Raw genomic sequence first — 27,684 nt, forward strand, 5'->3', positions numbered from 1 at the left:
ATTGAATTAAAATGTTATTTACACAATTTGGTTTGTGATGCAAGCATATTTCCCACCCTTGAAATTACTGGTTTTAATATACTTGTCTCCTCATGTTTTTTTTTTTTTTTTAGAATCTGATTCCAAAAAAGGGTTTAGTTTTGGTGGAACATCCTTTTTTCTTTTTGGCAAGCATGAATCCTTGGTTGATGTTCCTTGCGGTCAGGAGACTGTTTCTGGACGTGGGCACTGAATGGTATAGCCAGTATACAAAGAAAGAGGAAGTCAGATGATGCCTCACCAGTTTATAGACTATGTTGGTCTGCTATTCGTGGTCATGGGAGGCGGGGTTCACAGCCTCAATAAGTGTTTACTGCTTTTTTATTGGCTGCTGTTCTTTTTAGTAGGAAAGATTGAGAAGCGTAATCCTCGCCTCCGTGTCCTCAATAGAATCTAAAATTCTTAAGGCAAAGCTAGAAAAATTTGTAATCTCCAGTTGCTACAAAATGTTACATTGCGGTGAGCCATCTTCAACTGACCCTAATATTTGCCACAGCAAAACCGGCATTCTGGAAATTGTATTTTTTCGCTCTTAAAAGTGTATGAATGTGCTGAAAACATGTCAATTCGAAAGACGCATATGGATAAAAAAACACTAAGGCTGACTGAAGGTGTGGTAAGGTGGCACTTAACCACTGTGCACTTTGTAATTCTGTAGTACACATTGACAAGAACTGCTTGCCAGTTGTCTGCAATAATACAACGACAAAAATAAATATAGAAATCATGGTCTTTAGAGAATGAAATTCTTCTATGAACAGTCTCCTGCCTCTGACTGCATGAAGCATTGCTGGCTCAGTGGTAGAATTCTCCCCTGCCATGCGGGGGGTCCGATTTCAATTCCTGGCTAATGCACGTTTGTACATTTATTTTTATTATGTAAATTCTGAAGTATTTTCAAAGATTACAAATCAGCCTAAACACACATTTGTGCAAACAGAGCGCGCTGCATCAATTGTTCATGTGTGAACTAGAACAGTTCACTGGGTCCTTCATTGGAAGCAGCTGCAGGGGCTCCTGCCCGCCCCTGGTGTTTCACGTGGAAATGTTCACCCATCATGCCACGTCTTTAACTCTTTGTATACAATCGGCTTTAATACACTGTCCTACGGGCTTAAAATGCACCGGTGCTCGCAGGTACTGAGTACAGGCACTTTTTTTCTCCTCCTGAGTACCGGTACTCATAGTGGCGGCCGAGCCAACCTTTAGAGATTAGGCATGCACTTGCATCAACCACGCCGGATCCAATTGTTTCACAATACACAGATAATCCAAATGTTTATTCTGTAGTTTGAACATTGGAACAACATCAAAGAACAGAATGTGAATGACTGCTGTTTGCAACTCTTGTGTTTTCGTTCTGTTTTATAGTGTGAAGTGCATCCTTGTGCCATCTTTTTATTGCCCAAATTTTTTTATAATTCTTCCTAACTGCTGCATTATTTATGTCAAAAGCCTTTACACGAATTTCATACAACCATAAAATTGAAACTACTGGCTAAGAAACTAGTCAGTATGTGGGCCAGAACCTGTCCAAGTGCTGCCATCTATGCTCTGGCACTCCTGTGCAGGTCTGTGCACCCTCAGATATCCTGGTCTTGTCGGTGAACACTGCTTCACCCCTATGAGAAGCCCAACTAACTATACACTCATCTGCATCGACGAGCAATACATCCTGCACATATAAACTCCTCCTGAAATGTTGACGAGCCCCTGGACAGGTGCTTAAGGAAATCAAACCTCCCCTTGATCTGTGATTAGAACATTAGGATTTCCCCTCCATCAATCCCTTTCCAACTTGTCCTGTATAATCAGTCTTCCTCGCCCAAGGACTAGTCAAGGGACCACCAGCAAGCTGCCTTCACTCCAAGCTCCTCAATTGTGGCCATTTGTAATGATTGTGGAACACTCTATGCTTTCTTGAGACAAAATAGACAAACTTTGGCTTAAGATCTCAGCATCTGACATTCAAGAGAGCCCACCTGGCAGAGGTTGAGCCACCTTCATAAAATTCAGTGAAGTGCAATTACCCCTGGATTTGAAACCTGCAATGACAAAGCCACTGAACGGTGCCAAACCTGTGTCACTGCCACACAACATAGATTAACAATAAGACTTAAATCCAAAGCGCTCCCCAGTATCGACTGAAATGCGCCTTTACAACCCCCTCCCGAAAAACCCCAGAGATTACCTTGAAGAGTAGGTCATTTCCATAGCAATGTGTAGCTTTGTGGTGCTTGAGATAATCAGTTAATGCTGACTGCGCGGCCACAATTCACATCCACACTGTACAATGTGGTAACACACGGTCCTTGTCCTTCGTTACAGAACCCAACCGGAAAGGCGCTTACTACATCGTCTCTGTGGCGCAATCGGTTAGCGCGTTCGGCTGTTAACCGAAAGGTTGGTGGTTCGAGCCCACCCAGGGACGAGACCAGTTTTACCAGATCTCACATGGAAATCCATTTCCTTTTCATCTCTAAACTACGTGTAAGACGACGACGACTCTTACGGCACAGAGGAATACCAAAGTAGCATTTGGCATCATCACATAATATTACCCAAAGGATCATTTACGTCATTCTATCAGATTTGCGTGAGAAGTAATGTGTCCACACAATAATAAAGAGTGGTGACTGCTCCTTATTGCATCGTGAATCATATGGTGACAGCATGAGCAGCACCTCCTAAAACACTAAATTCTATCTAGACCCGTAATTGACTGTTACGCAGATGCAGTTTCCTGGAGCTGCCTATGGTGCAGTTCACCTGCCGCACCAGGGCAGGAGATTTCTACTGGGTGTAGCACAGCGACATCTGCATGCCATTTATGGAATTGGCACAGCTTAGAAAAGTTTAGAAATGCAAAGCACAGTAAAAATATGATTGACAAGTACAGGAAAAACAAAAAGGGGGTTATAAATCTGGTCCTCGATACAGCAGTGAATGGAGGAGAGAGGGAAAATGCGGTGATTGAATTGATTTGCTACAGAATAGAAAAGTGGTCGGAGTCTTGGCGTGGACTCAACATGTGATTCTGTGCAAATAAGAAATGAATGTGACGTGTATTGTGGCCGAATTCGCGCTGCCTCCAGCTTTTTTTAATATAACGCGAACGTTATAAAGCTGCAAACTATAGCGCGAGCTCGGTCCAATGGTATTGGAGCTCTTTACGTGAGCATCAGATTACACAAGGTCAGGTTGTTTTTTGTTGTTGTTGTTGTTGTCGTTTTAGTCACAAATTGAGTGATTTTGTTCAGAATCACAGCTTTGAAGGGAGTGGTGGTTGAGCCTTGAGGGTCGGAGTTGACTAGCAAGGACAACCAATCCTATTCTTTTTCAAGAAATATGGATGTTGGTGAATGCAGTATTTTACGGAAACACACACCATGCATAGTAAAGCAAAACACTCGACGAAGATGGGATTCGAACCCACGCGTGCAGAACACAATGGATTAGCAGTCCATCGCCTTAACCACTCGGCCACCTCAGACCGACCTTTACCAGCTCTCTATATCTGGTGACGGACAGTAGAGGCGTGTGAAATGCGGTAGGTATAGAACAAGGAATCTTGTGTTTTTACTGAATAATATAAATAGTTCATAATAATAAATAATTAATGGTACCTCACATGCCGAAAACAGTCCCAGTGCACAGTGTGTTAGTCAATATGCCTTAAGTGTGAGGGGTCTAATGGCAGATTAACTTGGAGAACATTATGTCACTGGCCACTGATGGGGTAAGGACACGGACAAAATGAGCCACTGATGGCACTGACTCAAAAACTGTGGCAGAGACACCACCTGCCTGTCACTAACAGGCCACCGTCAGGAACTGCTATAAATGATCCTACCACAGAGATGCAGCCTGGCCCCTGCCGGTGAAAGGCACTTGTGTCACTAAACCTACCAACAAGAGGCCGTGACGTCACTACGAATCAGAAACAATGATGTCACTAAACCTGCCAATAAGAAGCTGTGATGTATTTATTGGCATCAAGAGACCATTTCAAAAGTGAACCTGTCCCTCAGAGGAAGTGATGTCACTGAGAGACAATGTAACCAGTGCCCCGTGACCTCAAAACGTGTGTCCACGTATCTCGGCTTTTGTGTTTTCTTCAATGTGAAGCCTGGTGTGTGTTGTACATCCTCCCTTTCAGTGTCACGAGAAGATGCTACATGAGCAAGGTTGTTTAGCTCAGTCGGTTAGAGTCTGATGTTTTGATAGCTCAGTTGGTTAGAGTCTGGTGTTAATACCGCCATTGTTTGATCTCAGTGCGAGGAAGAACATGCCTCCTTATGCCCCCCACCCCCCTCTATAATGTCTCGTTTCAAAGGAAAGTTCTTGCAACGCGCTGCTACCTTTCCGTCTTCAAAACAGAAAAAAACAACAGATTCCCGCCGAGGAGACAGAAAAACAGCTTCACGATTAGGAGATGTATGTAACCTCAGTTGGGTAGCTGACAAGACCAATAAGGTCACGGGTGTCATACCTGTACGTCACCCTCATATGTTTTGTCTAGTTTTTGCTTGTGTTAATTTTTGCTTAACCTACGCCCTCTGCAAGCAGACCCATCGTCAGTAGCTAGTATGGTGGATACATATCTGGCCCAGGACACGTGAGTCCAGTCCAGGTCAGCTGACTGGTGACGCCAGTGTTTGATGGGTGAGGAGTGGGTGTTAGCACGGCCCTTGGGTAGGGGCTGCCTCATTACATGCCCAGCAGGACACTACATCCCTGCCAAAATCCAAACAAAAAGACACGTGCAAACTGTGGAAAACGAAACAAAACAAACAGGATACCACATAGTCCATCAGGCTCTATAGTCAGTCAGCAGGATAGCAGTGAGTACATGGACAGATGATGTTGGCTGACTAGGATATCTCCATTCACCTTCATAATTTAACCATAATGGTTCAGGACATAGACGCTGGCTCGCACAGATCAGTGACATTCTGGCAGCATACCGGGTGGAATCATGTCCCTCATCTGGAGCTGATCCACTCTGCTGAGGATGATTTGTGGTTGGTGTCAATAGTTCAAAACAGGGCGCGTCAGGAGTGTTGGTGTTGCTTGAGGCCCTAAAGACAGTCTTGGCGTGCTGTGACCTGTTGGACTCTGTATTACATGGCACGGTTTCTTCCTGGAATCCCATGTTTAAAAGGTTTTATTATAAACCAGTAGTGCATGTTTCTAATTTGGTGGTGGGCCAGCCTTGAACCAGCAGAATCAGAGCCTCCTTTCCTGACATAGCATACAAAATTGTGTTAAGAATTTTAGATTCTATTAAGGACACGGAGACCAGGATTATCCCACCCAGTAAATACATTGAATTAAAATGTTATTTACACAATTTGGTTTGTGATGCAAGCATATTTCCCACCCTTGAAATTACTGGTTTTAATATACTTGTCTCCTCATGTTTTTTTTTTTTTTTTTAGAATCTGATTCCAAAAAAGGGTTTAGTTTTGGTGGAACATCCTTTTTTCTTTTTGGCAAGCATGAATCCTTGGTTGATGTTCCTTGCGGTCAGGAGACTGTTTCTGGACGTCGGCACTGAATGGTATAGCCAGTATACAAAGAAAGAGGAAGTCAGATGATGCCTCACCAGTTTATAGACTATGTTGGTCTGCTATTCGTGGTCATGGGAGGCGGGGTTCACAGCCTCAATAAGTGTTTACTGCTTTTTTATTGGCTGCTGTTCTTTTTAGTAGGAAAGATTGAGAAGCGTAATCCTCGCCTCCGTGTCCTCAATAGAATCTAAAATTCTTAAGGCAAAGCTAGAAAAATTTGTAAACTCCAGTTGCTACAAAATGTTACATTGCGGTGAGCCATCTTCAACTGACCCTAATATTTGCCACAGCAAAACCGGCATTCTGGAAATTGTATTTTTTCGCTCTTAAAAGTGTATGAATGTGCTGAAAACATGTCAATTCGAAAGACGCATATGGATAAAAAAACACTAAGGCTGACTGAAGGTGTGGTAAGGTGGCACTTAACCACTGTGCACTTTGTAATTCTGTAGTACACATTGACAAGAACTGCTTGCCAGTTGTCTGCAATAATACAACGACAAAAATAAATATAGAAATCATGGTCTTTAGAGAATGGGATTCTTCTATGAACAGTCTCCTGCCTCTGACTGCATGAAGCATTGCTGGCTCAGTGGTAGAATTCTCCCCTGCCATGCGGGGGGTCCGATTTCAATTCCTGGCTAATGCACGTTTGTGTTTGTACATTTATTTTTATTATGTAAATTCTGAAGTATTTTCAAAGATTACAAATGAGCCTAAACACACATTTGTGCAAACTGAGCGCGCTGCATCAATTGTTCATGTGTGAACTAGAACAGTTCACTGGGTCCTTCATTGGAAGCAGCTGCAGGGGCTCCTGCCCGCCCCTGGTGTTTCACGTGGAAATGTTCACCCATCATGCCACGTCTTTAACTCTTTGTATACAATCGGCTTTAATACACTGTCCTCCGGGCTTTAAATGCACCGGTGCTCGCAGGTACTGAGTACAGGCACTTTTTTTTCTCCTCCTGAGTAGCGGTACTCATAGTGGCAGCCGAGCCAACCTTTAGAGATTAGGCATGCACTTGCATCAACCACGCCGGATCCAATTGCTTCACAATACACAGATAATCCAAATGTTTATTCTGTAGTTGGAACATTGGAACAACATCAAAGAACAGAATGTGAATGACTGCTGTTTGCAACTCTTGTGTTTTCGTTCTGTTTTATAGTGTGAAGTGCATCCTTGTGCCATCTTTTTATTGCCAACATTTTTTTATAATTCTTCCTAACTGCTGCATTATTTATGTCAAAAGCCTTTACACGAATTTCATACAACCATAAAATTGAAACTACTGGCTAAGAAACTAGTCAGTATGTGGGCCAGAACCTGTCCAAGTGCTGCCATCTATGCTCTGGCACTCCTGTGCAGGTCTGTGCACCCTCAGATATCCTGGTCTTGTCGGTGAACACTGCTTCACCCCTATGAGAAGCCCAACTAACTATACACTCATCTGGATCACATGAGCAATACATCCTGCACATATAAACTCCTCCTGAAATGTTGACGAGCCCCTGGACAGGTGCTTAAGGAAATCAAACCTCCCCTTGACCTTGATCTGTGATTAGAACAGTAGGATTTCCCCTCCATCAATCCCTTTCCAACTTGTCCTGTATAATCAGTCTTCCTCGCCCAAGGACTAGTCAAGGGACCACCAGCAAGCTACCTTCACTCCAAGCTCCTCAATTGTGGCCATTTGTAATGATTGTGGAACACTCTATGCTTTCTTGAGACAAAATAGACAATATTTGGCCTAAGATCTCATCATCTGACATTCAAGAGAACCCACCTGGCAGAGGTTGAGCCACCTTCATAAAATTCAGTGAAGTGCAATTACCCCTGGAATTGAAACCTGCAATGACAAAGCCACTGAACGGTGCCAACCCTGTGTCACTGCCACACAACATAGATTAACAATAAGACTTAAATCCAAAGTGCTCCCCAGTATCGACTGAAATGCGCCTTTACAACCCCCTCCCGAAGAACCCCAGAGATTACCTTGAAGAGTAGGTCATTTCCATAGCAATGTGTAGCTTTGTGGTGCTTGAGATAATCAGTTAATGCTGACAGTGCGGCCACAATTCACATCCACACTGTACAATGTGGTGACACACGGTCCTTGTCCTTTGTTACAGAACCAAACCGGAAAGGCTCTCACTACACCGTCTCTGTGGCGCAATCGGTTAGCGCGTTCGGCTGTTAACCGAAAGGTTGGTGGTTCGAGCCCACCGAGGGACGAGACTAGTTTTACCAGATCTCACATGGAAATCCATTTCCTTTTCATCTCTAAACTACGTGTAAGACGACGACTGCTCTTACAGCACAGAGGAATACCAAAGTAGCATTTAGCATCATCACATAATATTGCCCAAAGGATCATTTACGTCATTCTATCAGATTTGCGTGAGAAGTAACGTGTCCACACAATAATAAAGAGTGGTGACTGCTCCTTATTGCATCGTGAATCATATGGTGACAGCATGAGCAGCACCTCCTAAAACACTAAATTCTATCTAGACCTGTAATTGACTGTTTCGCAGATGCAGGGGCATATTTATACTCCGTTTGCGCCGAATTTGCGTCATTTTTTTCGACGCAAATTCGACGCAAAACTAACTCCATATTTATACTTTGGCGTTAGACACGTCTAGCGCCAAAGTTCATGGAGTTTGCGTCATTTTTTTTGCGTGAACACCTTCCTTGCGTTAATGATATGCAAGGTAGGCGTTCCCGTCTAAAAAAATGACTCCGATGCACATGCGTCTTATTTATACTCCCGGGCAAAAATGACGCCCGGGAGTGGGCGGGTCAAAAAAACCTGCGTTAGCGCCGGTTTTTAACGCCTGGGTCAGGGCAGGCGTTAAGGGACCTGTGGGCTCAGAATGAGCCCAGAGGTGCCCTCCCCTGCCCCCAGGGACACCCCCTGCCACCCTTGCCCACCCCAGGAGGACACCCAAGGATGGAGGGACCCACCCCAGGGACATTAAGGTAAGTATTTTTTTTGTGGCATAGGGGGGCCTGATTTGTGCCCCCCTACATGCCACTATGCCCAATGACCATGCCCAGGGGACATAAGTCCCCTGGGCATGGCCATTGGGCAAGGGGGATGACTCCTGTCTTTGCTAAGACAGGAATCATTTCAATGGGGGTTGGGCATCGTAAAAAAATGGCGCAAATCGGGTTGAGGCGATAATTTTGCCTCAGCCTGACTTGCCCCATTTTTGGACGCCCAAACGCCATTTTCCCCTACGCCGGCGCTGCCTGGTGTACGTCGTTTTTTTTCACGCACACCAGTCAGCGCCGGCGGCTACCGCCGGCTCACGTCATTGAATAAATACGGCGCCCGCATGGCGCTTCAGAATGGCGTTAGCCGGCGCTAATTTTTTTGACGCAAAACTGCGTTAGCGCAGTTTTGCGTCAAAAAGTATAAATACGGGCCGCAGTTTCCTGGAGCTGCCTATGGTGCAGTTCACCTGCCGCACCAGGGCAGGAGATTTCTACTGGGTGTAGCACAGCGACATCTGCAGGCCATTTATGGAATTGGCACCGCTTAGAAAAGTTTATAAATGCAAAGCACAGTAAAAATATGATTGACAAGTACAGGAAAAACAAAAAGGGGGTTATAAATCTGGTCCTCGATACAACAGTGAATGGAGGAGAGAGGGAAAATGCGGTGATTGAATTGATTTGCTACAGAATAGAAAAGTGGTCGGAGTCTTGGCGTGGACTCAACATAAGATTCTGTGCAAATAAGAAATAAATGTGACGTGTAATGTGGCCGAGTTCGCGCTGCCTCCAGCTTTTTTTAATATAACGCGAACGTTATAAACCTGCAAACTATAGCGCGAGCTCGGTCCAATGGTATTGGAGCTCTTTACGTGAGCATCAGATTACACAAGGTCAGGTTGTTTTTTGTTGTTGTTGTCGTTTTAGTCACAAATTGAGTGATTTTGTTCAGAATCACAGCTTTGAAGGGAGTGGTGGTTGAGCCTTGAGGGTCGGAGTTGACTAGCAAGGACAACCAATCCTATTCTTTTTCAAGAAATATGGATGTTGGTGAATGCAGTATTTTACACCATGCAAAGCAAAACACTCGACGAGGATGGGATTCGAACCCACGTGTGCAGAGCACAATGGATTAGCAGTCCATCGCCTTAACCACTCGGCCACCTCGTCCACTGTAAACTGACCTTTACCAGCTCTCTATATCTGGTGACGGACAGTAGAGGTGTGTGACATGCGGTAGGTATAGAACAAAGAATCTTGTGTTTTTACTGAATAATATAAATAGTTCATTATAATAAATAATTAATGGTACCTCACATGCCGAAAACAGTCCCAGTGCACAGTGTGTTAGTCAATATGCCTTAAGTGTGAGGGGTCTAAGGGCAGATTAACTTGGAGAACATTATGTCACTGGCCACTGATGGGGTAACGACACGGACAAAATGAGCCACTGATGGCACTGACTCAAAAACTGTGGCAGAGACACCACCTGCCTGTCACTAACAGGCCACCGTCAGGAACTGCTATAAATGATCCTACCACAGAGATGCAGCCTGGCCCCTGCCGGTGAAAGGCACTTGTGTCACTAAACCTACCAACAAGAGGCCGTGACGTCACTACGAATCAGAAACAATGATGTCACTAAACCTGCCAATAAGAAGCTGTGATGTATTTATTGGCATCAAGAGACCATTTCAAAAGTGAACCTGTCCCTCAGAGGAAGTGATGTCACTGAGAGGCAATGTAACCAGTGCCCCGTGACCTCAAAACGTGTGACCAATCACTACCACACATCGCCTCCACGTATCTCGGCTTTTGTGTTTTCTTCAATGTGAAGCCTGGTGTGTGTTGTACATCCTCCCTTTCAGTGTCACGAGAAGATGCTACACGAGCAAGGTTGGTTAGCTCAGTCGGTTAGAGTCTGATGTTTTGATAGCTCAGTTGGTTAGAGTCTGGTGTTAATACCGCCATTGTTTGATCTCAGTGCGAGGAAGAAAATGCCTCCTTATGCCCCCCACCCCCCTCTATAATGTCTCGTTTCAAAGGAAAGTTCTTGCAACGCGCTGCTACCTTTCCGTCTTCAAAACAGAAAAAAAAAAACAGATTCCCGCCGAGGAGACAGAAAAACAGCTTCACGATTAGGAGATGTATGTAACCTCAGTTGGGTAGCTGACAAGACCAATAAGGTCACGGGTGTCATACCTGTACGTCACCCTCATATGTTTTGTCTAGTTTTTGCTTGTGTTCATTTTTGCTTAACCTACGCCATCTGCAAGCAGACCCATCGTCAGTAGCTAGTATGGTGGATACATATCTGGCCCAGGACACGTGAGTCCAGTCCAGGTCAGCTGACTGGTGACGCCGGTGTTTGATGGGTGAGGAGTGGGTGTTAGCACGGCCCTTGGGTAGGGGCTGCCTCATTACATGCCCAGCAGGACACTACATCCCTGGAAAAATCCAAACAAAAAGACACGTGCAAACTGTGGAAAACGAAACAAAACAAACAGGATACCACATAGTCCATCAGGCTCTATAGTCAGTCAGCAGGATAGCAGTGAGTACATGGACAGATGATGTTGCCTGACTAGGATATCTCCATTCACCTTCATAATTTAACCATAATGGTTCAGGACATAGACGCTGGCTCGCACAGATCAGTGACATTCTGGCAGCATACCGGGTGGAATCATGTCCCTCATCTGGAGCTGATCCACTCTGCTGAGGATGGTTTGTGGTTGGTGTCAATAGTTCAAAACAGGGTGCGTCAGGAGTGTTGGTGTTGCTTGAGGCCCTAAAGACAGTCTTGGCGTGCTGTGACCTGTTGGACTCTGTATTACATGGCACGGTTTCTTCCTGGAATCCCATGTTTAAAAGGTTTTATTATAAACCAGTAGTGCATGTTTCTAATTTGGTGGTGGGCCAGCCTTGAACCAGCAGAATCAGAGCCTCCGGTCCTGACATAGCATACAAAATTGTGTTAAGAATTTTAGATTCTATTAAGGACACGGAGACCAGGATTATCCCACCCAGTAAATACATTGAATTAAAATGTTATTTACACAATTTGGTTTGTGATGCAAGCATATTTCCCACCCTTGAAATTACTGGTTTTAATATACTTGTCTCCTCATGTTTTTTTTTTTTTTTTAGAATCTGATTCCAAAAAAGGGTTTAGTTTTGGTGGAACATCCTTTTTTCTTTTTGGCAAGCATGAATCCTTGGTTGATGTTCCTTGCGGTCAGGAGACTGTTTCTGGACGTGGGCACTGAATGGTATAGCCAGTATACAAAGAAAGAGGAAGTCAGATGATGCCTCACCAGTTTATAGACTATGTTGGTCTGCTATTCGTGGTCATGGGAGGCGGGGTTCACAGCCTCAATAAGTGTTTACTGCTTTTTTATTGGCTGCTGTTCTTTTTAGTAGGAAAGATTGAGAAGCGTAATCCTCGCCTCCGTGTCCTCAATAGAATCTAAAATTCTTAAGGCAAAGCTAGAAAAATTTGTAATCTCCAGTTGCTACAAAATGTTACATTGCGGTGAGCCATCTTCAACTGACCCTAATATTTGCCACAGCAAAACCGGCATTCTGGAAATTGTATTTTTTCGCTCTTAAAAGTGTATGAATGTGCTGAAAACATGTCAATTCGAAAGACGCATATGGATAAAAAAACACTAAGGCTGACTGAAGGTGTGGTAAGGTGGCACTTAACCACTGTGCACTTTGTAATTCTGTAGTACACATTGACAAGAACTGCTTGCCAGTTGTCTGCAATAATACAACGACAAAAATAAATATAGAAATCATGGTCTTTAGAGAATGGGATTCTTCTATGAACAGTCTCCTGCCTCTGACTGCATGAAGCATTGCTGGCTCAGTGGTAGAATTCTCCCCTGCCATGCGGGGGGTCCGATTTCAATTCCTGGCTAATGCACGTTTGTGTTTGTACATTTATTTTTATTATGTAAATTCTGAAGTATTTTCAAAGATTACAAATGAGCCTAAACACACATTTGTGCAAACTGAGCGCGCTGCATCAATTGTTCATGTGTGAACTAGAACAGTTCACTGGGTCCTTCATTGGAAGCAGCTGCAGGGGCTCCTGCCCGCCCCTGGTGTTTCACGTGGAAATGTTCACCCATCATGCCACGTCTTTAACTCTTTGTATACAATCGGCTTTAATACACTGTCCTCCGGGCTTTAAATGCACCGGTGCTCGCAGGTACTGAGTACAGGCACTTTTTTTTCTCCTCCTGAGTACCGGTACTCATAGTGGCAGCCGAGCCAACCTTTAGAGATTAGGCATGCACTTGCATCAACCACGCCGGATCCAATTGCTTCACAATACACAGATAATCCAAATGTTTATTCTGTAGTTGGAACATTGGAACAACATCAAAGAACAGAATGTGAATGACTGCTGTTTGCAACTCTTGTGTTTTCGTTCTGTTTTATAGTGTGAAGTGCATCCTTGTGCCATCTTTTTATTGCCAACATTTTTTTATAATTCTTCCTAACTGCTGCATTATTTATGTCAAAAGCCTTTACACGAATTTCATACAACCATAAAATTGAAACTACTGGCTAAGAAACTAGTCAGTATGTGGGCCAGAACCTGTCCAAGTGCTGCCATCTATGCTCTGGCACTCCTGTGCAGGTCTGTGCACCCTCAGATATCCTGGTCTTGTCAGTGAACACTGCTTCACCCCTATGAGAAGCCCAACTAACTATACACTCATCTGGATCACACGAGCAATACATCCTGCACATATAAACTCCTCCTGAAATGTTGACGAGCCCCTGGACAGGTGCTTAAGGAAATCAAACCTCCCCTTGACCTTGATCTGTGATTAGAACAGTAGGATTTCCCCTCCATCAATCCCTTTCCAACTTGTCCTGTATAATCAGTCTTCCTCGCCCAAGGACTAGTCAAGGGACCACCAGCAAGCTACCTTCACTCCAAGCTCCTCAATTGTGGCCATTTGTAATGATTGTGGAACACTCTATGCTTTCTTGAGACAAAATAGACAAACTTTGGCCTAAGATCTCAGCATCTGACATTCAAGAGAGCCCACCTGGCAGAGGTTGAGCCACCTTCATAAAATTCAGTGAAGTGCAATTACCCCTGGAATTGAAACCTGCAATGACAAAGCCACTGAACGGTGCCAACCCTGTGTCACTGCCACACAACATAGATTAACAATAAGACTTAAATCCAAAGCGCTCCCCAGTATCGACTGAAATGCGCCTTTACAACCCCCTCCCGAAGAACCCCAGAGATTACCTTGAAGAGTAGGTCATTTCCATAGCAATGTGTAGCTTTGTGGTGCTTGAGATAATCAGTTAATGCTGACTGTGCGGCCACAATTCACATCCACACTGTACAATGTGGTGACACACGGTCCTTGTCCTTTGTTACAGAACCAAACCGGAAAGGCTCTCACTACACCGTCTCTGTGGCGCAATCGGTTAGCGCGTTCGGCTGTTAACCGAAAGGTTGGTGGTTCAAGCCCACCCAGGGACGAGACTAGTTTTACCAGATCTCACATGGAAATCCATTTCCTTTTCATCTCTAAACTACGTGTAAGACGACGACTCCTCTTACAGCACAGAGGAATACCAAAGTAGCATTTAGCATCATCACATAATATTGCCCAAAGGATCATTTACGTCATTCTATCAGATTTGCGTGAGGAGTAACGTGTCCACACAATAATAAAGAGTGTTGACTGCTCCTTATTGCATCGTGAATCATATGGTGACAGCATGAGCAGCACCTCCTAAAACACTAAATTCTATCTAGACCTGTAATTGACTGTTTTGCAGATGCAGGGGCATATTTATACTCCGTTTGCGCCGAATTTGCGTCATTTTTTTCGACGCAAATTCGACGCAAAACTAATTCCATATTTATACTTTGGCGTTAGACACGTCTAGCGCCAAAGTTCATGGAGTTTGCGTCATTTTTTTTGCGTGAACACCTTCCTTGCGTTAATGATATGCAAGGTAGGCGTTCCCGTCTAAAAAAATGACTCCGATGCATATGCGTCTTATTTATACTCCCGGGCAAAAAAGACGCCCGGGAGTGGGCGGGTCAAAAAAACCTGCGTTAGCGCCGGTTTTTAACGCCTGGGTCAGGGCAGGCGTTAAGGGACCTGTGGGCTCAGAATGAGCCCAGAGGTGCCCTCCCCTGCCCCCAGGGACACCCCCTGCCACCCTTGCCCACCCCAGGAGGACACCCAAGGATGGAGGGACCCACCCCAGGGACATTAAGGTAAGTATTTTTTTTGTGGCATAGGGGGGCCTGATTTGTGCCCCCCTACATGCCACTATGCCCAATGACCATGCCCAGGGGACATAAGTCCCCTGGGCATGGCCATTGGGCAAGGGGGATGACTCCTGTCTTTGCTAAGACAGAAGTCATTTCAATGGGGGTTGGGCATCGTAAAAAAATGGCGCAAATCGGGTTGAGGCGATAATTTTGCCTCAGCCTGACTTGCCCCATTTTTGGACGCCCAAACGCCATTTTCCCCTACGCCGGCGCTGCCTGGTGTACGTCGTTTTTTTTCACGCACACCAGTCAGCGCCGGCGGCTACCGCCGGCTAACGTCATTGAATAAATACGGCGCCCGCATGGCGCTTCAGAATGGCGTTAGCCGGCGCTAATTTTTTTGACGCAAAACTGCGTTAGCGCAGTTTTGCGTCAAAAAGTATAAATACGGGCCGCAGTTTCCTGGAGCTGCCTATGGTGCAGTTCACCTGCCGCACCAGGGCAGGAGATTTCTACTGGGTGTAGCACAGCGACATCTGCAGGCCATTTATGGAATTGGCACCGCTTAGAAAAGTTTATAAATGCAAAGCACAGTAAAAATATGATTGACAAGTACAGGAAAAACAAAAAGGGGGTTATAAATCTGGTCCTCGATACAACAGTGAATGGAGGAGAGAGGGAAAATGCGGTGATTGAATTGATTTGCTACAGAATAGAAAAGTGGTCGGAGTCTTGGCGTGGACTCAACATAAGATTCTGTGCAAATAAGAAATAAATGTGACGTGTAATGTGGCCGAGTTCGCGCTGCCTCCAGCTTTTTTTAATATAACGCGAACGTTATAAACCTGCAAACTATAGCGCGAGCTCGGTCCAATGGTATTGGAGCTCTTTACGTGAGCATCAGATTACACAAGGTCAGGTTGTTTTTTGTTGTTGTTGTCGTTTTAGTCACAAATTGAGTGATTTTGTTCAGAATCACAGCTTTGAAGGGAGTGGTGGTTGAGCCTTGAGGGTCGGAGTTGACTAGCAAGGACAACCAATCCTATTCTTTTTCAAGAAATATGGATGTTGGTGAATGCAGTATTTTACAGAAACACACACCATGCAAAGCAAAACACTCGACGAGGATGGGATTCGAACCCACGTGTGCAGAGCACAATGGATTAGCAGTCCATCGCCTTAACCACTCGGCCACCTCGTCCACTGTAGACTGACTTTTACCAGCTCTCTATATCTGGTGACGGACAGTAGAGGTGTGTGACATGCGGTAGGTATAGAACAAAGAATCTTGTGTTTTTACTGAATAATATAAATAGTTCATAATAATAAATAATTAATGGTACCTCACATGCCGAAAACAGTCCCAGTGCACAGTGTGTTAGTCAATATGCCTTAAGTGTGAGGGGTCTAAGGGCAGATTAACTTGGAGAACGTTATGTCACTGGCCACTGATGGGGTAACGACACGGACAAAATGAGCCACTGATGGCACTGACTCAAAAACTGTGGCAGAGACACCACCTGCCTGTCACTAACAGGCCACCGTCAGGAACTGCTATAAATGATCCTACCACAGAGATGCAGCCTGGCCCCTGCCGGTGAAAGGCACTTGTGTCACTAAACCTACCAACAAGAGGCCGTGACGTCACTACGAATCAGAAACAATGATGTCACTAAACCTGCCAATAAGAAGCTGTGATGTATTTATTGGCATCAAGAGACCATTTCAAAAGTGAACCTGTCCCTCAGAGGAAGTGATGTCACTGAGAGGCAATGTAACCAGTGCCCCGTGACCTCAAAACGTGTGACCAATCACTACCACACATCGCCTCCACGTATCTCGGCTTTTGTGTTTTCTTCAATGTGAAGCCTGGTGTGTGTTGTACATCCTCCCTTTCAGTGTCACGAGAAGATGCTACATGAGCAAGGTTGGTTAGCTCAGTCGGTTAGAGTCTGATGTTTTGATAGCTCAGTTGGTTAGAGTCTGGTGTTAATACCGCCATTGTTTGATCTCAGTGCGAGGAAGAAAATGCCTCCTTATGCCCCCCACCCCCCTCTATAATGTCTCGTTTCAAAGGAAAGTTCTTGCAACGCGCTGCTACCTTTCCGTCTTCAAAACAGAAAAAAAAAACAGATTCCCGCCGAGGAGACAGAAAAACAGCTTCACGATTAGGAGATGTATGTAACCTCAGTTGGGTAGCTGACAAGACCAATAAGGTCACGGGTGTCATACCTGTACGTCACCCTCATATGTTTTGTCTAGTTTTTGCTTGTGTTCATTTTTGCTTAACCTACGCCATCTGCAAGCAGACCCATCGTCAGTAGCTAGTATGGTGGATACATATCTGGCCCAGGACACGTGAGTCCAGTCCAGGTCAGCTGACTGGTGACGCCGGTGTTTGATGGGTGAGGAGTGGGTGTTAGCACGGCCCTTGGGTAGGGGCTGCCTCATTACATGCCCAGCAGGACACTACATCCCTGGAAAAATCCAAACAAAAAGACACGTGCAAACTGTGGAAAACGAAACAAAACAAACAGGATACCACATAGTCCATCAGGCTCTATAGTCAGTCAGCAGGATAGCAGTGAGTACATGGACAGATGATGTTGGCTGACTAGGATATCTCCATTCACCTTCATAATTTAACCATAATGGTTCAGGACATAGACGCTGGCTCGCACAGATCAGTGACATTCTGGCAGCATACCGGGTGGAATCATGTCCCTCATCTGGAGCTGATCCACTCTGCTGAGGATGGTTTGTGGTTGGTGTCAATAGTTCAAAACAGGGTGCGTCAGGAGTGTTGGTGTTGCTTGAGGCCCTAAAGACAGTCTTGGCGTGCTGTGACCTGTTGGACTCTGTATTACATGGCACGGTTTCTTCCTGGAATCCCATGTTTAAAAGGTTTTATTATAAACCAGTAGTGCATGTTTCTAATTTGGTGGTGGGCCAGCCTTGAACCAGCAGAATCAGAGCCTCCGGTCCTGACATAGCATACAAAATTGTGTTAAGAATTTTAGATTCTATTAAGGACACGGAGACCAGGATTATCCCACCCAGTAAATACATTGAATTAAAATGTTATTTACACAATTTGGTTTGTGATGCAAGCATATTTCCCACCCTTGAAATTACTGGTTTTAATATACTTGTCTCCTCATGTTTTTTTTTTTTTTTTAGAATCTGATTCCAAAAAAGGGTTTAGTTTTGGTGGAACATCCTTTTTTCTTTTTGGCAAGCATGAATCCTTGGTTGATGTTCCTTGCGGTCAGGAGACTGTTTCTGGACGTGGGCACTGAATGGTATAGCCAGTATACAAAGAAAGAGGAAGTCAGATGATGCCTCACCAGTTTATAGACTATGTTGGTCTGCTATTCGTGGTCATGGGAGGCGGGGTTCACAGCCTCAATAAGTGTTTACTGCTTTTTTATTGGCTGCTGTTCTTTTTAGTAGGAAAGATTGAGAAGCGTAATCCTCGCCTCCGTGTCCTCAATAGAATCTAAAATTCTTAAGGCAAAGCTAGAAAAATTTGTAATCTCCAGTTGCTACAAAATGTTACATTGCGGTGAGCCATCTTCAACTGACCCTAATATTTGCCACAGCAAAACCGGCATTCTGGAAATTGTATTTTTTCGCTCTTAAAAGTGTATGAATGTGCTGAAAACATGTCAATTCGAAAGACGCATATGGATAAAAAAACACTAAGGCTGACTGAAGGTGTGGTAAGGTGGCACTTAACCACTGTGCACTTTGTAATTCTGTAGTACACATTGACAAGAACTGCTTGCCAGTTGTCTGCAATAATACAACGACAAAAATAAATATAGAAATCATGGTCTTTAGAGAATGGGATTCTTCTATGAACAGTCTCCTGCCTCTGACTGCATGAAGCATTGCTGGCTCAGTGGTAGAATTCTCCCCTGCCATGCGGGGGGTCCGATTTCAATTCCTGGCTAATGCACGTTTGTGTTTGTACATTTATTTTTATTATGTAAATTCTGAAGTATTTTCAAAGATTACAAATGAGCCTAAACACACATTTGTGCAAACTGAGCGCGCTGCATCAATTGTTCATGTGTGAACTAGAACAGTTCACTGGGTACTTCATTGGAAGCAGCTGCAGGGGCTCCTGCCCGCCCCTGGTGTTTCACGTGGAAATGTTCACCCATCATGCCACGTCTTTAACTCTTTGTATACAATCGGCTTTAATACACTGTCCTCCGGGCTTTAAATGCACCGGTGCTCGCAGGTACTGAGTACAGGCACTTTTTTTTCTCCTCCTGAGTACCGGTACTCATAGTGGCAGCCGAGCCAACCTTTAGAGATTAGGCATGCACTTGCATCAACCACGCCGGATCCAATTGCTTCACAATACACAGATAATCCAAATGTTTATTCTGTAGTTGGAACATTGGAACAACATCAAAGAACAGAATGTGAATGACTGCTGTTTGCAACTCTTGTGTTTTCGTTCTGTTTTATAGTGTGAAGTGCATCCTTGTGCCATCTTTTTATTGCCAACATTTTTTTATAATTCTTCCTAACTGCTGCATTATTTATGTCAAAAGCCTTTACACGAATTTCATACAACCATAAAATTGAAACTACTGGCTAAGAAACTAGTCAGTATGTGGGCCAGAACCTGTCCAAGTGCTACCATCTATGCTCTGGCACTCCTGTGCAGGTCTGTGCACCCTCAGATATCCTGGTCTTGTCAGTGAACACTGCTTCACCCCTATGAGAAGCCCAACTAACTATACACTCATCTGGATCACACGAGCAATACATCCTGCACATATAAACTCCTCCTGAAATGTTGACGAGCCCCTGGACAGGTGCTTAAGGAAATCAAACCTCCCCTTGACCTTGATCTGTGATTAGAACAGTAGGATTTCCCCTCCATCAATCCCTTTCCAACTTGTCCTGTATAATCAGTCTTCCTCGCCCAAGGACTAGTCAAGGGACCACCAGCAAGCTACCTTCACTCCAAGCTCCTCAATTGTGGCCATTTGTAATGATTGTGGAACACTCTATGCTTTCTTGAGACAAAATAGACAAACTTTGGCCTAAGATCTCAGCATCTGACATTCAAGAGAGCCCACCTGGCAGAGGTTGAGCCACCTTCATAAAATTCAGTGAAGTGCAATTACCCCTGGAATTGAAACCTGCAATGACAAAGCCACTGAACGGTGCCAACCCTGTGTCACTGCCACACAACATAGATTAACAATAAGACTTAAATCCAAAGCGCTCCCCAGTATCGACTGAAATGCGCCTTTACAACCCCCTCCCGAAGAACCCCAGAGATTACCTTGAAGAGTAGGTCATTTCCATAGCAATGTGTAGCTTTGTGGTGCTTGAGATAATCAGTTAATGCTGACTGTGCGGCCACAATTCACATCCACACTGTACAATGTGGTGACACACGGTCCTTGTCCTTTGTTACAGAACCAAACCGGAAAGGCTCTCACTACACCGTCTCTGTGGCGCAATCGGTTAGCGCGTTCGGCTGTTAACCGAAAGGTTGGTGGTTCAAGCCCACCCAGGGACGAGACTAGTTTTACCAGATCTCACATGGAAATCCATTTCCTTTTCATCTCTAAACTACGTGTAAGACGACGACTCCTCTTACAGCACAGAGGAATACCAAAGTAGCATTTAGCATCATCACATAATATTGCCCAAAGGATCATTTACGTCATTCTATCAGATTTGCGTGAGGAGTAACGTGTCCACACAATAATAAAGAGTGTTGACTGCTCCTTATTGCATCGTGAATCATATGGTGACAGCATGAGCAGCACCTCCTAAAACACTAAATTCTATCTAGACCTGTAATTGACTGTTTTGCAGATGCAGGGGCATATTTATACTCCGTTTGCGCCGAATTTGCGTCATTTTTTTCGACGCAAATTCGACGCAAAACTAACTCCATATTTATACTTTGGCGTTAGACACGTCTAGCGCCAAAGTTCATGGAGTTTGCGTCATTTTTTTTGCGTGAACACCTTCCTTGCGTTAATGATATGCAAGGTAGGCGTTCCCGTCTAAAAAAATGACTCCGATGCATATGCGTCTTATTTATACTCCCGGGCAAAAAAGACGCCCGGGAGTGGGCGGGTCAAAAAAACCTGCGTTAGCGCCGGTTTTTAACGCCTGGGTCAGGGCAGGCGTTAAGGGACCTGTGGGCTCAGAATGAGCCCAGAGGTGCCCTCCCCTGCCCCCAGGGACACCCCCTGCCACCCTTGCCCACCCCAGGAGGACACCCAAGGATGGAGGGACCCACCCCAGGGACATTAAGGTAAGTATTTTTTTTGTGGCATAGGGGGGCCTGATTTGTGCCCCCCTACATGCCACTATGCCCAATGACCATGCCCAGGGGACATAAGTCCCCTGGGCATGGCCATTGGGCAAGGGGGATGACTCCTGTCTTTGCTAAGACAGAAGTCATTTCAATGGGGGTTGGGCATCGTAAAAAAATGGCGCAAATCGGGTTGAGGCGATAATTTTGCCTCAGCCTGACTTGCCCCATTTTTGGACGCCCAAACGCCATTTTCCCCTACGCCGGCGCTGCCTGGTGTACGTCGTTTTTTTTCACGCACACCAGTCAGCGCCGGCGGCTACCGCCGGCTAACGTCATTGAATAAATACGGCGCCCGCATGGCGCTTCAGAATGGCGTTAGCCGGCGCTAATTTTTTTGACGCAAAACTGCGTTAGCGCAGTTTTGCGTCAAAAAGTATAAATACGGGCCGCAGTTTCCTGGAGCTGCCTATGGTGCAGTTCACCTGCCGCACCAGGGCAGGAGATTTCTACTGGGTGTAGCACAGCGACATCTGCAGGCCATTTATGGAATTGGCACCGCTTAGAAAAGTTTATAAATGCAAAGCACAGTAAAAATATGATTGACAAGTACAGGAAAAACAAAAAGGGGGTTATAAATCTGGTCCTCGATACAACAGTGAATGGAGGAGAGAGGGAAAATGCGGTGATTGAATTGATTTGCTACAGAATAGAAAAGTGGTCGGAGTCTTGGCGTGGACTCAACATAAGATTCTGTGCAAATAAGAAATAAATGTGACGTGTAATGTGGCCGAGTTCGCGCTGCCTCCAGCTTTTTTTAATATAACGCGAACGTTATAAACCTGCAAACTATAGCGCGAGCTCGGTCCAATGGTATTGGAGCTCTTTACGTGAGCATCAGATTACACAAGGTCAGGTTGTTTTTTGTTGTTGTTGTCGTTTTAGTCACAAATTGAGTGATTTTGTTCAGAATCACAGCTTTGAAGGGAGTGGTGGTTGAGCCTTGAGGGTCGGAGTTGACTAGCAAGGACAACCAATCCTATTCTTTTTCAAGAAACATGGATGTTGGTGAATGCAGTATTTTACGGAAACACACACCATGCATAGTAAAGCAAAACACTCGACGAAGAAGGGGTTCGAACCCACTGCGTGCAGAGCACAATGGATTAGCAGTCCATCGCCTTAACCACTCGGCCACCTCGTCCACTGTAATCCGTGTTCCACCAGCTCTCTATATCTGACAACGGACAGGAGAGGTGTGTAACAAGCGGTAGGTATAGAACAAGGAATCTTGTGTTTTTACTGAATAATATAAATAGTTCATAATAATAAATAATTAATGGTACCTCACATGCCGAAAACAGTCCCAGTGCACAGTGTGTTAGTCAATATGCCTTAAGTGTGTGGGGTCTAAGGGCAGATTAATTTGGAGAACATTATGTCACTGGCCACTGATGGGGTAACCACACAGACAAAATGAGCCACTGATGGCACTGACTCAAAAAACTGTGGCAGAGACGCCAGATGCCTGTCACTAACAGGCCACCGTCAGGAACTGCTATAAATGATCCTACCACAGAGATGCAGCCTGGCTCCTGCCGGTGAAAGGCACTTGTGTCACTAAACCTACCAACAAGAGGCCGTGACGTCACTACGAATCAGAAACAATGATGTCCCTAAACCTGCCAATCAGAAGCTATGATGTATTGTCGTCAAGAGGCCATTTTTAAGTGAACTTGTCCCTCAGAGGAAGTGTTGTCACTGAGGCAATGTAACCAGTGACCCCGTGACCCCAAAGCATGTAACCTAAAAGTGGTTAGGTAGGTGGGAGAGGAGGGGCATAGCGGCGGACAACGGGGAGCCATCAGTGAAGGGGGCAAGAAGCATGACACACGTGTGTTAATAGACATGCAAACGAAAGGAATAAAAGGGAGCAGAGTGTGTATAGTTTGAGAAACTACTGACTGACGAGACCACTGCAGCGCCAATTTATTTCACAACTGATGTTTCATAACCAGGAGCTATACCTAAATGCTACATTTTAGTTTTCGTGTCCGCATCACAGCCCTACAATGCTAGTGCCACGCCTAATTATAGCTCCTCCAGGTGTTGTGATGTTAGGGGCCTTCAGCCCACATGCTGGGTAAAATAGTGACATGGACGCTAGTGTGGTGGATACATATCTGGCCCAGGACACGTGAGCCCAGTCCCTTTTTATTAGCACGGTCAGCTGACTGTGACGCCGGTGTTTGATGGGTGAGGAGTGGGTGTTAGCACGGCCCTTGGGTAGGGGCTGCATCATTACATGCCCAGCAGGACACTACATCCCTGGCAAAATCCAAACAAAAAGACACGTGCAAACTGTGGAAAACGAAACAAAACAAACAGGATACCACATAGTCCATCAGGCTCTATAGTCAGTCAGCAGGATAGCAGTGAGTACTTGGACAGATGATGTTGGCTGACTAGGATATCTCCATTCACCTTCATAATTTAACCATAATGGTTCAGGACATAGACGCTGGCTCGCACAGATCAGTGACATTCTGGCAGCATACCGGGTGGAATCATGTCCCTCATCTGGAGCTGATCCACTCTGCTGAGGATGGTTTGTGGTTGGTTTCAATAGTTCAAAACAGGGCGCGTCAGGAGTGTTGGTGTTGCCTGAGGTCCTGAAGACAGTCTTGGCGTGCTCTGACCTGTTCGACTCCATTCTACCATTTACCATTTATTTAATTGTTATTATCCTATCCGGCCTTAACAATAATCACACAATAGATATCAATCCATCAAACTCAATAAAAATCACATCGAATAAAACATCTCAATAAAAGAAAAATATGCTTGAATTTTTGATTTAACATGTGCCAAAAATGTATCCAATTTACCATGTATTATCGTAAAACCTAATCTGACCATAATTTACATAAAAACTTAACTTATTCTAGAAAAACATTATAAGTCTGATATTTAAAATGTCTTATTATGGGACGAATCATTTGGGGCCTTGCATTGCCTTCCAACCATTTAATAAAAGCCAGAGGCCTAACCCAGTTTTTCACTACCCTGCACCGATTTCCCAGGCTAAATAGCTACGGGATAACATAGACTATTATGCCTGTACCAACTGTGGGTGCATTGATAGACGAAGTTTCCATGCTTCCAAGATATAGGTTGAGACCTTTATCACAATGTATTTCTCATCTGAACGCATACATAGCGCTTCCGCCTCCTTGCACTTCCTAACTCCGTAAGATCTGAAAAGTGGACGAAGGTACAGTTTACGGAGTCTGAGCGTAAAGTGGCATAATAAAAGGAAGTGGGAAAGTGTTTCCGGACCGCCATGAAGGCATGGACAGCATTCTAATCTACCCGGAGGAGCGGATTGCCATCTGTTAACCACCGCTGTTACTGGTAGTATGCCCATACGGAATTTAAAGTAGAGAGCCCTTTTTTCCTCTGGATAAATACTATCTATGAATATTGCTGGTTTAAGCTCTTGGTTAAACAAAATATACCGCTTGAATAAAGGGCTAAGAGACTCGCATATAGTTTCTGTCTTTTGCTCCCAATATGCCTTTTTTATAACAGCTAGACTAGGCCTTCCGATTTTTTCTGGATGGAGCCAAAAGTCATCCTGGCCAATAGCAGCCAGGATAGTTGAAATATGTTTGAACCAGGGCAGTTTCCGATGGTTTTGCAACTTCATGATATCCTTAAGTACGTCTCTAAATGGTTTAAGAGCCTCTTTTGTCCAAATACGGATCCAGTATCTTAATGGAGCCAGAGCGATGTAGTCCTCAACCTTTCTCATCTGTAGATCAATTCTTATTGCATTCATTGGTGTAGCATTGCCTAGACAAAGTAATCGGCGTAAAAATTTGTTCTCGGTTACTTGTATTGATGGAATCTTTCTGAATCCCCAGATCTCTGCGCTGTAAAGTGCTGCGGCTCTTGCTTTTGTTTTATATGCAAGCAGTGCGGAGCTCACGGAGTGATTGCCTGTAGCTTTTGCAAATCTGAGAACTGATCCGGCTTGTTGGGCCAAGGAAATTCTGCTTTTGTAGATTTGTGGTTTCCATGTCTGTTTTTCATCTAATCTGCAGCCCAGGTAATCATAAGTGGCCACTCGGGCCAAAGGCTTATTATTTGCCCTAAAAGTCGATTGCAACGTCTGTTTTTGGTTGAGAATCATAAACTTTGTTTTCCCCTCATTGATTACCATGCTCCTTGAGGTACAGAAAGATTCAAAGCCCCTAAGTAGTCCATGCATTGCTATCTCTGTTCTTGCCAGTAGTACGGCGTCATCAGCAAAGAGCAAGATAGGTATACTTTCATTGGCTAGTTTTGGCACGTCCAGATTTAATTCCTTCAAAACCTGACTTACTTTATTTATATAACAGTTGAATAAGGTTGGGGCCAAAACGCAGCCTTGTTTTACACCTCGCTCAATTGGAATTTCGGCCGTATAATCATTTCTCGTAGAATATCTGACCCTGGCAGTGTTTCCTGTATGCAATAGAATTAGCAGCCTTAAGATTTTTCCCTGTATGCCCATGTCCGACAATAACTGCCATAATGTTTGGCGATTTACGCTGTCGAAGGCTGTTTGGAGATCCACAAAGACCAGGTATAATGGACAGTTTTTAAGGGTGGCGTATTTAGCACAGATCATGTTTAGCTTAAAAAGTTGGTCTGTTGTACTTTGGCCTCGCCTAAAACCAGCTTGGTGTGTTGATATTAAATCTCCATCCTCTAGCCATTGGTCTAGACGCGACTGGATCAATTTGGCAAAAATCTTTCCAACACTATCAAGCAGCGAGATAGGTCTATAATTGCTCACCATGTCCCGAGGCCCTTTTTTGTGAATTGGAACGATTATTGATTCCTTCCAAGAAGGAGGGATTACCTCATAATGCCAAACACTGTTGAATAGACGGGCTAGAGCAGGTAACCATGACGTTAGCTGGTTACGGTAAGCATCTGAAGGGATGCCATCTGGGCCTGCAGCCTTATGCGGCTTTTGGAGAAGGATAACTTGTTTGATGTCTTTTTCGCTGAATTCCGATATTAACTTCGTTGCACGTGGAATGACATAGGCTACTTGCGTGGAATTTGTGCAGGGAAATTCGTTGGAGACTAGTACATTCTGGGTTCCGTTTACCGATCTAACAAGACGATTTGAAGATGCTGCGTGGGTCTTTTGAAGAGGAAGTACTTTACTTAATCTTTGATTTCTGCCTGCCAGCCCTTGAGTGAGGATGTTTGGGTTATTGGTCATCCCTGGTGCTGTTTTGGCCACTTCCTGATACAAGGCAGTAAAATGCTTTACCCAAAGTTGAGGGTTGATATTCAGTTCTAGGTTTTTCGGAGGACCTTCGCATCCCCACCTGACAATCTCCCAAAACTTTTTGGAGTTCCCTGCCGTTATTGCTTGCAGTAAAGTTTTCCAAAGTTTATGTGGAAATATCTTCCTTTTTGTATCTTAATAGTTTTTTGTACTGTTGCCTACATCCATGAAAATGTTGCTCATTGGAATCGTTCAAGTGCCGGTTCTTCAGTGCTTGTGATAAGGTCTTTTTTAGCTTTAAACACTCTTCGTCGAACCAGCCCTCCATCATTTTAGGATTGATTTGAGGATGCTTGATCTTTTCCTTTTTTGTTTGCAATAGCAAATTATTAAAGTTGTACAGGAGGGGTATAGCGTCATTAACTAATGGGTTTAAGAACGTGCTAAGTAATGACACCCAGGTTTGGGTGGGAACACTCATATAAGGTTCATCCTCATTTGACCTTAATATGTTTTTCCTGTTTGGTCTCATAGTTATTGTTAGGCTATTTCCGTTGAATGGAGACTCCGCCTTCCCTGGGCTCGTGTCCGGATGGACTATCTCCATTAGCAGTGGGTCGTGATCACTCTCGATTCTGTCCCTTATTTCCATATCGATGACATAGTGCCAGGCTTCGATGTTTATTGCCATATAGTCAATTATGCTTTGCCTTTTTCCAGTTCGAAAGGTAGATTTAAAGATTTTATCTGACTTTGTTCTCCCATTTAATGTGCGAAATCCTCCTTCTATTAATGCTTCAAAGATTAATTCTCCTTTCTTGGAGTCATTACAACGTTGGATAAGAGGCGTTGGGATATTCCAAGCATAATCTTCCTCTGCTACTTGTTCATCCCAGAGGATAGAATGAGGTTTAGTGTTGAAGTCGCCACATATCAAAAAAAAGGTTTTACAAAGTTGGAGAGAGCGATTATTCGTGTGACCTGGTACTGGGATCCTCCGATCCATGGTTCTTTTATTTAGGATATGTTCTTTAAGGAGCCGCACCCCTGGCATAACTTGAGCCCGGCTGATAGGTGGGAAATACAAATTTACTATTTCGAGTGACCATTCCTCGTGTTTGACTGCAAGCGTCTGGATTCCCTTGCTTTGTACGGTGTGAGTTACTACGGAGTTCCTCAGTAATGAAGTTTTGATCCAAATACTCA

At 44.5% G+C, this 27,684-nt stretch overlaps 7 non-coding genes across 7 annotated transcripts; 3 read left to right on the forward strand and 4 right to left on the reverse strand.

Moving 5' to 3' along the window:
- The first annotated feature begins 2,396 nt into the window (after positions 1 to 2,396).
- On the forward strand, positions 2,397 to 2,470 carry TRNAN-GUU (transfer RNA asparagine (anticodon GUU)). Its single transcript has one exon. It is a non-coding gene; the product is annotated as a tRNA-Asn (tRNA).
- Positions 2,471 to 3,450: 980 nt separating this feature from the next.
- TRNAS-GCU (transfer RNA serine (anticodon GCU)) lies at positions 3,451 to 3,534 on the reverse strand. Its single transcript has one exon. It is a non-coding gene; the product is annotated as a tRNA-Ser (tRNA).
- A 6,173-nt stretch (positions 3,535 to 9,707) lies between these two features.
- On the reverse strand, positions 9,708 to 9,789 carry TRNAS-GCU (transfer RNA serine (anticodon GCU)). Its single transcript has one exon. It is a non-coding gene; the product is annotated as a tRNA-Ser (tRNA).
- A 4,277-nt stretch (positions 9,790 to 14,066) lies between these two features.
- On the forward strand, positions 14,067 to 14,140 carry TRNAN-GUU (transfer RNA asparagine (anticodon GUU)). Its single transcript has one exon. It is a non-coding gene; the product is annotated as a tRNA-Asn (tRNA).
- Positions 14,141 to 16,006: 1,866 nt separating this feature from the next.
- On the reverse strand, positions 16,007 to 16,088 carry TRNAS-GCU (transfer RNA serine (anticodon GCU)). The gene has a single exon. It is a non-coding gene; the product is annotated as a tRNA-Ser (tRNA).
- A 4,276-nt stretch (positions 16,089 to 20,364) lies between these two features.
- On the forward strand, positions 20,365 to 20,438 carry TRNAN-GUU (transfer RNA asparagine (anticodon GUU)). The gene has a single exon. It is a non-coding gene; the product is annotated as a tRNA-Asn (tRNA).
- Positions 20,439 to 22,309: 1,871 nt separating this feature from the next.
- Positions 22,310 to 22,392, reverse strand: TRNAS-GCU (transfer RNA serine (anticodon GCU)). The gene has a single exon. It is a non-coding gene; the product is annotated as a tRNA-Ser (tRNA).
- Positions 22,393 to 27,684: the final 5,292 nt, after the last annotated feature.

Source organism: Pleurodeles waltl, chromosome 12, assembly GCF_031143425.1.
Source record: "Pleurodeles waltl isolate 20211129_DDA chromosome 12, aPleWal1.hap1.20221129, whole genome shotgun sequence".
Taxonomy (NCBI): Eukaryota; Metazoa; Chordata; class Amphibia; order Caudata; family Salamandridae; genus Pleurodeles; species Pleurodeles waltl.